Source organism: Falco naumanni, chromosome 3 (genome assembly GCF_017639655.2).
Source record: "Falco naumanni isolate bFalNau1 chromosome 3, bFalNau1.pat, whole genome shotgun sequence".
Classification (NCBI taxonomy): Eukaryota; Metazoa; Chordata; class Aves; order Falconiformes; family Falconidae; genus Falco; species Falco naumanni.
Genome location: NC_054056.1, coordinates 52,769,377 through 52,779,461, shown reverse-complemented (window position 1 = coordinate 52,779,461; position 10,085 = coordinate 52,769,377).

Below are 10,085 nucleotides of genomic sequence, written 5' to 3'. Positions count from 1 at the left end.
CTGCTGCACAATGTCGGCATTCACAAGTGCTGCATGGCTGGTTAGCAGCACCTACCATGATGTCCAGCAGCAGAAATGACATTTCAGTAGGCAGTGATTCACTGTTTTCTTACCAGGGCTCCTGCTCTGTGTGTAGTCTTCCATCACCTACAACTAAGGGACCTGAAGTGGAAACTTTCAAGCAATGCAGATATTATGAAGATGACTTTAGCAACCTAACTTAATTCATGCTCATGCTAGATGTTAGAAAGAGACCATTTTAGCAATCTGTGAAAGGGCTAAATTTGACATTTGATTCACCCTATTCTAGGATTTTAAACTGTGATGTAAATTAGTCAGAAACTGGTCTTTCTTCCATTTTCTCTTTTCAAAATGTAATATAGTTAAATGACAGAGATTAATTACTAAACTAATTACTGTTGGAAAGCAAAAGGACAGTTGTATGAGACAGTCTCTCTCATGATGACCAAGTCTTTCTTGACAATTATGCTTAATTCCAACAATGATTATTCTGTGTGGCAAAATCTATCAGCACAAGGGCACACAAGCATTGATGCATTCTCACTCACTAGGAAATATGAGAATGAGGTAATTATATTTGACTGAGGCTCAGAACTGAGGCTCAGACGTTTTCATTCCCAGGGGCATCTCTAGGACCTTCTTTTGGAGGGACACATATAATCTCCTCCCTTCCTTGTACTGAGTACCCCATTTATTCCACTTCTGCAGCTCTTTTAGTCAGAATTGAATAAAATTAGCCCTTTCTTATGTAGGCTACAACTCCTCTCTGTCTTGCACTTATGCACATACCACACACACGTACACATACACAGACTCATAGGCATGTGAAAATTCTCTTCTCCATCTCTCAGTGTTTATGATGTATGAGAAGTCTGCATTATTTCTATCCAAAACAAGGAGGCTGTGTTTTCAAGTCACTAAAGATCTTGCTCTATTCACTAAATAGAGCAAAGAATTCAAGTAATTATTTGGAAAAGACAGCTAAGAAATTATATAAGTAATTGCTGATTGATGTAACTTTTTCACAGTACCCAAGTACCCAAACTCACTGTAAATGAACTGCCACCGCTTCTAAGGGCAAGATATTGTATGACATTCATATGGTTGATGATATCTCTTTCAAACAGCTCGGCTAAAATTTGCCAAATGGTTTCTTCTCTATAAAAAAATGCACAGCCACCATCTCATTAGTCAGTGCTGAAATCTTTTACCCACAGTACTAGATGCCACCAATATGTCACCAGAGGCAGAGGATGTTATAGTCTTAAAACGAACAGTTCATTCTAAGTACTGATAGAAGGAAAATGAATGTACCCTACCACGCTTTCCTTTATTTCTCTGAGTTTCTGTCCTAACCAGACACAGCTGCACTTTAATAATCTTTGAAGTATATTGAGAAAAGCTTCTCTACATAAGAGTGCATGTACCTAATTGTGTGCGTGTGTGTGTGTGTGGCGTGTGTGCATGTGTGTGTGTGAGAGAGAGAGAGAGGGAGAGAAGAGGCTTCAGGCTCTAGTGCTTCCTTCCAGGTGTCTTCGTCTGCATGATTTCATCTGTGAACCATAATCAACTTCCTTAATGAAATACGTAATTAACATATTATAATTGTGGTAAAGATGATTTTGACAGAAATCATTTTCCATATCTAATACTATGCTAATTTAATCTGTTCCTCACTCCCCGACATGACCTTTAGTGATTAAGTTTCATGGCAGAATTGGGTTTTTTTTTTTTTTGGTGATGGATTGATTTATCCACAGCAGTTGATACCCGTCTCCCTCTATGACTGTCATTTTTCTCTGAGACTCTGCTACAAAAGGAGAACATGGTTATGAGTGGACATATGGGGGAAAGAAGTGAGGACCCACTATGGGATATTGTCCTGTGTGGGGCCCAGAAAGCTGATTATGAGATGATTCAGGGCAGGAGGTTATTAAATTGGCTACTGACACAACAAACTCCTGTTTCTGGTAAAAATGTATAACACATCACAGCAGAGAAAAAGATACACTTTGGTGGGCAAGAGGGAACCAATGAAGATACATTAAATGTTGTTTATATGTAAACCAGAATGTTTATAACCATTTAAATGTTAACTATGTTTCCACCTCCGGGTACTTTGAGGTGTAATCTCCAGGAACCATTTTGAAATGAAAGTCATGTCAGTGGCATTGTAGAGAAGACTTTGGTAGCACATTGCTGCCTCATGTCAAGGAGGTAATTTTCTAGTCGACTCCTGAGAGCTGACACAGTGGATGCTGGAGGAGTGAGCAAGTTTTTCAGGCCAAGGTAGAAAAGCTGATTCTAGACAGAATATTAGATTCCCAGTTTGCTTCCCTACGGAGATGATTTACTTCAGATGACAACGGGCAGAAAATAAAGAGGACCTCAGTTCGTCATGGGTACCCTCTAATTCTTTTTTCTGTAGAAGGGAAATGAGAGCTTTACCGTGAACTACCTCAATCCTTGTGAAAAATCTGGGATCCATTTGTTCTGAGATATGGAGGCTATTTATTTTTTATTGGAAGGAGGCATACTGTGGATAATAATACAGAAGGTAAAGCTGGAATACGTATTTTCATGCCACTGCAGCATTGTTCCTGAGAATACATTTGCTGGTGTTTTTACCAGTCTACTTTTTAACTATCATAGGTGATTTGCCTTATGAAATTATGCTGTAACTGAATGGATCCTATTACCAAGAAGTCTGTACCATCTTAAATGATTCTTTTTCTTCTGGGTGCTAGTATTTCCTTCATCAGTTAGTAGATGGTTGTCATGATAACTTCCTTTCCATCTCCATTTACTCATGTCTTAGCCAACTTTTTTTTTTTTTTTAGTTTCTATTTATTTATTTATTTATTTATTTATTTATTTATTTATTTATTTATTTTACTGTTAAATTTCTCTAACTGAACTACCTCTGTGCTCCAGGATCCCCCTGGTAATGAAGTGCACAAAGCCGAGCAAACTGCTTTAAGTAAGGTTTACATTAGTACACACAAAGAGGGACTTTTGCCTCCATACGTTGCAGGTAGAATGCCCCCCACAGAGGTTAGCCAAAATCACACTCACGCTTTTTCATTTCTGTATGACACCATCACATTTTGTCTGTCATGTCATGACCCAAGTAATTTACCTTTTGGCATTCTCACTTCTCAAATTTCTTCTTTTACTTGAATATCTGTTTACTTGAATATCTGTTTTATTCTTTAGGTTATCTCCTATACTTCACCTTGCATCACTCGGACATGATTTTCAAATTGATCTCATTTGCCTAATTCTGGAGGGGGGGGTGGTGGTGGTGCCATTTTTTTTTTTTAATCCAATCCTAATTTCTAACAGTCGTCCAGCTATATTAAAAATTATAGCATGATCTGTGCAAGATCAGGATTCTGCAACCTAATTAGATCTATTAAATTATATGGAATGAAAAAGAAATCAAACAGTTGATGAATATGATAATGTTTATCTTAATGCAGCATTATTTGAGCAACAAATTCTTAGTGAAGTCTTGGAAAAGATCCTATGAAGTACATTTTATTATATAAATATATGCATGGAAGTTTTAGTAGAGCTTGGAATATTTAGCATTCAGAAGAACAAGGAAGAGTGTACAGGGAAAAATGACAGGGGAAATCAAAGACTTCTGTATTTGGAAAGATAGACTAGGACTGTTCAACCCATAAAAGAGATGAGGCAGAAGGATCTTATAAAGCTCTGTAAAATCATGGGTGACAGGTAAAAGTGCACAGAAAACAATTTGTTGTTTCTGACAATACAGAAACTAGACATCCGGAAATAAAATTAGTAGGTATGGAATTTAGACAAAGAAAAGTCTGTATATGGTGAATAAACTCAGAAGCACAAGTCATTTTGGTTGCTGGTGATGCTCAGGTAAGTTCCCAAAGTGACTAGGAAAAAAAAAAAATACTATCAGGACTATTAGATATGAAGACGTAGCTCCTGGTTAACATGGACAGATTTCAGAAAAGTAGGATGGTAAACTAGAAGTATTATTATGCCTTGTTCTTATATGTTTTACCTATGGATAGGAGATTTTCCTTGTTTTCAAGTATCATGATTTTATTCCAGATCTTGCACTCTCCTGATAGCAAAACAAGGTTGAAAATATGGCCCTGATATCATACTGACTACCAAAAAAACCACAAAATAAATGCAGGAGCTATTGATATCCTTTATAAACTGATAGTTGAGGGAGTGACAGAATTGTTAATTCTTACATCCACAGAGTTATCAATGCACATTTTTTAAATGATGAATAACATAGCTTAACAACTGTCACTGGTTGTGCTACATTGGATTGTGATCCTTACAATTTTCCTGTGACCTGGGTCTGGACATTGCAATGTAAAGGTTTACTCCATTGTTAACTGCAGCATCTTGTCTTCACTCACCTCACAGAGCACTAGTACAGCAACAACCTGACAGTGTGGCAGATCAAGTGTGAGCTACTTTTGGCCGATCTGCATAGAGGAGCTTGTATCTCAGCTACCTGCACAATATTCCCCACTGTAATTAGTGCATTTAAGCGTCTGCCTTTCATTAGCATAGATGTCACATATATTCTTCAGTGAGCCAACACACTATTTCCATCAACCTAGACTAAAAGTGTGATATTAAATTAAATACCTTAACATAAATATTTCCCCTGCAATAGTTTACAGAAAAATCATGTACTGAAAAATGACATATGATTTGGTGGTTCAGTATTAACACATCAAAGACGCTGAGAATTGCAGTTTTGGGTCCGTCCTCAACCAGTACATATTAACATTTGACTTTGTTCTGGTTTACACAAGTAGATGACCAGTCCCAGGCTAACAGGACAAAACAAAATCCCCCAAATCTAATTTTATAGACTACATTCAAGAGTATAAAATAAAAAGAAAAATCCATTTGAAATGATTGCTGATGTGATTCAACACTGTGAACCTAAAAGACTCTTTGTTCTCTATCTTTGCAAATAAAATTGTCACTTTTTAATTAACTTAGTGCCATTTCTTGGGGTTTATTTCAATATAAATTTGTAAAGCTGGTAAAACTCATCTCCACCGAAGATGAAGGTTTGCATGGGAAATTGCGATAGAAGCACAGTGTCTGCTCTCAAACAGCTACACTTTTAGCTGGATTATCTGCTCTTTTTTATATGTACACTGTGCTTTACTAGGTGAAACCATTTTCTTTAATTCCAAAGTAATGTTTTTATCAAGGAGGAAAAAAATAATTTTGCTGGAGACTAGAATACTTAGCTCACAGCAGCGAAAAACCTGAAGGACGGGGGAAGAAAGTTTACTGATAGCTTGTGAATATACATACCTTGTATCATTTCCAGCTCTGGTTTCCCTGGGGAGGCTGCTGTGTGTGTTTCACCCCTCTCTGTACTAGCACTTCTTCCCACAGTGCAATTTTCAACATACTCGTATATCACCTTATACTTGTTTGGTTCATTTGGCAGGTCCCCAGATGTTCCTGTGGGCTGACAAAGTCCTAGACACTTCAGTCAGGATTCTTCATAGACTCTTGAGCTACAAAGCAATTTGTACATTTGGCATCCCATGGTGTCCATCCAATAACTCAGCCCTAGCCAAGAAAATTAAGTCAAAAATCAGTAATATGGAACTGTATTACGTATATGAGCAGAGTGTCATGATTCTTCTGCCTTGAAAAGGCGCTATAGTGAGTCACTGGAGTTACATGGTGTCTCTAAGTGTCCTTTATGAAACAAGTAAGCAGGTTCTGCGGGAGTCATGGTTGCTGTAAAATGAATTTGAAAAGGAAATACAATAGTGGGAGTTATGGATCAGATTTTAAAAGGTTAGGTATCTAACATCTTTAGAAATCTGGCCTTACATGCCTGTGTTTCTCCTGCATTCATTGGGAGGAGGAGGGGGAGTAGAGTGAGGGAATAGTTAAACATGTCAGCACAGGAAAGTTGCCAGGTTGATCTGGATTTGTAACAGGCTTCTTCATACCTCTTTCACCTTAGGAATATTTTTTTTAAAAAAACTATATTGCACTGCTGTTTTTTGCTTTCATCAACTCATGTAACATAACTTGCTATAGCATTACACCAAGTCAAGCAATGAAATTATTTAAACAAATACAGCAACATTTTATTCTCCTCCAGCCCTTCCCCCCTGCCAAAATAACATAATTAAAAAGCAGGTAGAAGATGCTAATGTGGGAGTAAATAGGTACCTCCATGATGAAGTAATGCAAAATAGGGTTCTCTTATTATGATTTTAGGCCATTCATTAAAAATGATCTGCCAATTAGAATGGAGGATTGACGATGATTCCTTTCAGACTTTACAGGGAGATAAAACACAGTTTGTGTCATAACACTGTCTCCTCAAATACCTCAGCCTACCCAGAGGCATGAATTCTGTAGCCATTATGTGTGCCTGACTGTAGGGTAATATTTAAATATCAGTTCCATATGACTAGAGATATGTCAATAATTCTAAAGATAGAGATGTGTCAAGAAGCAGTTGGCTGAGTCAGCTAACCGCAATATTTGCTGACTCTTACAGCCACATACAGTCACCAAGCCACTTCCATTCAACACTTCAATTTGTTGGTGTACTGATAAATTGACAACACATATGGTACTGCATCTAATTTGGAGATGAATTGTATTCATTTTCATTCCAGCTCAAACTCCATGCAGTATAACAATATTGTGCTTAAGAAAAACAGCCCAGTTATACGAAGGAACACATACTTATTTTCAGCATGCTTCTCAATTTGCCGTGTGATTTTTCCACTGGCAGCTGTACCAACATACCTCCAGAAACCACTTCTTTTAAATTAAAAAATCCTGGAATTAAATCAGATTTAGCTGAGGGTAAAACTGGGAGCACTGTATGTATATCTGGGGTATTCATACATAGTTTAAAGGGATGCTATCAGGAAAAAAACACAGCTATCTACAGAACCTGATTTGGATCTACTTTACCTTCAATTATTAAGGTCAGAATAGTTTTAAAGGGTCCATTTACTTTTCCATTGCTATGCAGCCATCTCAGATCCTGAAAGATGGCCCACATTCACTGTTCTCTCTGATCAGTTTTACTTCCTGACTTTCATTCATGATCCCTGTGCATTTTACTGTGGCATTGCAGTGTTGAATGGGAAAGGGTAAATAAAGGAAAGGATTTATAGAATTGTTTGAAAACCATCATACTATTCCTGTTTCTTTTGTCCACGGATTCTCTTTGTGATAACAACAGGGCTGGGTGGAGGTGGGCTGGGGAACCATACCACAGGGAGAATTTACAGAACCCAGTTTCTTACTTGTGGCTTGATGACTCCTCTTGGATTTCACCAGACCTTCACTCCTACACTTCTGTAGGTCTTCAAGTCCTTGAATGGCCTCAGGTGATTTGGCATGAAAGGCAAAATGACTGATTGCCATCAGTCAGCCCTACTAAAATTGGAGCTTTGGGCATTTCAGGAAGAATCTGACACAATTCAGTCTGTTCCCATAAGAAAGCTGCTTCCTTGCTGCAGCTTGAAGCCCTTCTTAATCTAAGGAAAAGTATTTTCATTGTCTTTGCCCCTTTCCAACTTTCTACCTTTGACTGAAACTTATAAATGTAGGTAGTACCAGTCAATGAAGTCATAAGCAGTTTTATGAACATCATTTTAAACCCAGGTGCAAAATATACAAACGTGTTTTATTATTGCATTAGAAGACCCAGGCAAGACATTAATGAAATTGTGATGCTCGACAGACAGAGCTAAACCTGAATCTTCCCTGCCTGCATAAACTGCGGAGACATGTTCGATTTTATATATGAAAAGTTTTCCAACTTTATAGTGAAGAATAGTACCAGCAAACTTTCTACACATTAGACATCTGTACAATTCAAAATTGATTCTTCCTTTACCAGGGGTGCTTACTGGAAAGATTTGTAAGCAAAGCCATGACACAGCTCCATATTCTCCATTAGTCCCAAATAAAGAAGAGAGAAGTCCTTAGTGGGAGGATCCTAAAATGGGAGGATCATCATCCTCCTCCTCAAAAAAAAAAAAAAAAAAAAAAAAAAAAGGAGGGGAAAAAAACTGGCAAAAAAAAATCTAGAAGATGGTACTTTTAAACCTGCACGTTAAAAATTGACAAGAAAAGGAAATTACCCTTATTAGATTTCTACTAAAATGCCCTCTCCTTTGCCAGATGCTCTAATGCTGAATAGTATTTACAGAAGGTCAGATGTTTCGGTATTATCTAAGTATGGAGGGGTGATTCCTGTAGTTCGAGGCTTAGCAAAGAGAAGACTATCAGATGTTTACTTTGCAAAATACGACAGTTGGAGATGCTTGAAATATTTTCCCAGTGAGATATTTTTCTGTCTGAGAAAAACCATTTCATCAAAAGTGAGCCTTCCTGAAGGAAAATGACAAAAAAATAATTTAAAAAGCTCAGGATAAAATGCTTCACTGATAGTCTGCTTTTTCATTTGAGAGAGTAAAATGATTGCAAGAAATTCTTATCTTTCCTGATCACTCTCTCTGCCTAATTGCCTGTCTGCATGGTGTCCTCACACAGGTATATGACTCCTCACCTGTTTTAACAAAAAAGGTTCCCATCCATTTAAGAACCTCATGAAAAAAAGACCTTCTGCTGGGAATTTCCACCATCTCATCTCAGATCTCACACTTGAGGAAAAATTTGTTGAAAAAAATGCTCAGGAACAGCAGTAACAGCCCTGGTGCACAGTTGAAGGCCTTGTCTGGTGTTGAAGATGTATACTTTTTAAAACAATGCCATGAAGATGTATACTTTTTAGAACAATGCCACAATGTACTTGCAGACTTCAAGTTACAAAGACATCTTCTAATTTCTGTTTAATTGTGTATCAAGGCTGAGACTTGTATAGATATTTGCTCAGCATGGAATAGTTTTCACATATAGACCACCTTAAGTATGTATTTTTTAGTTCTTTCCTTCTTAAAAATAAAATCAAATAATAATAACAGGGTCTTTTCTTTCATCATGTTGGAAAGTTTATGTATTCTTATCCCCTCCTCCACAAGTCCTTCAGGGATTATTTAATTATGGTCTTGTAGAAAGCTCTGCTGTATGGGATTTGGGTTTATGGGAAGTTCAGTTTTGCCTTTTCTTTTCTTTTATTTCTGCTGAGGGTCTCTTATGCAACATTTGATTGTTTTATTTTTATGATTTAAAGCAATAAATTGTGTTTTAAAGAAAGAAAGGAGACAAGGTCTTTTTTGAATTTGCCTTTGTATTTCCTAGAGTACAGAATGCAAGCAATAATTTCTGGCTGTAACTTATATATATATTTTTGAGGGGGTGGAGGAAGGAAATTACTACCTACTTTTTATATACATATATATTTTTTAACAAAGCAATAGGGATTTATATGGACACAATTGTTTAGAAAGTCCCAGAAGAATAATTCTGAGATGATGTGAAGTTATACACACATGCAAGTCTTTCAAAAAGTCCACCATGGCCTACAGTCTTCAGATTTTAAACAGCTTCTGACTTACACACATGAAAAAGTGTTTAGAAAAATGACATATTTTTATTACTTTTATTTGACAATCTAATTGAGTCCCAGACCATGCATATATCAAAAAGCCGTTATCAGCAGTGGCTTAATGCAAGGGAAGGGCACCCATCCCTCCCCATCTCTTTTGCTTAGCCCCAGGGCTTGGATTCTTCATTTGAAAGGTGTCTAAAGGCAGAGAGAAAGCTTTACCACACTGAATACAGTGAGAAAACAAATCTCTGCCCACCCACCACCACAACAAAAATATTCTCTGCTATTTAGCGAAACAATCTAGAATTATGAGTTGCCTTTGACAAACACAGCCCGTAAGGGCTTTGTCACATAAATCACACACTCTGTGACCCCAAGACATTTTTCTATTATTTAATATTTAACAAAGGGTTTGCACAATGGTGACACCATGCCAATCTTAAACCCATTTAAGTCTTTAACCAGCAAGTTTTTAATCAGGGGGTGAGTAGGTGAAATAGCCTCTGCTGAGCAACACTTATTTTTCACCAAA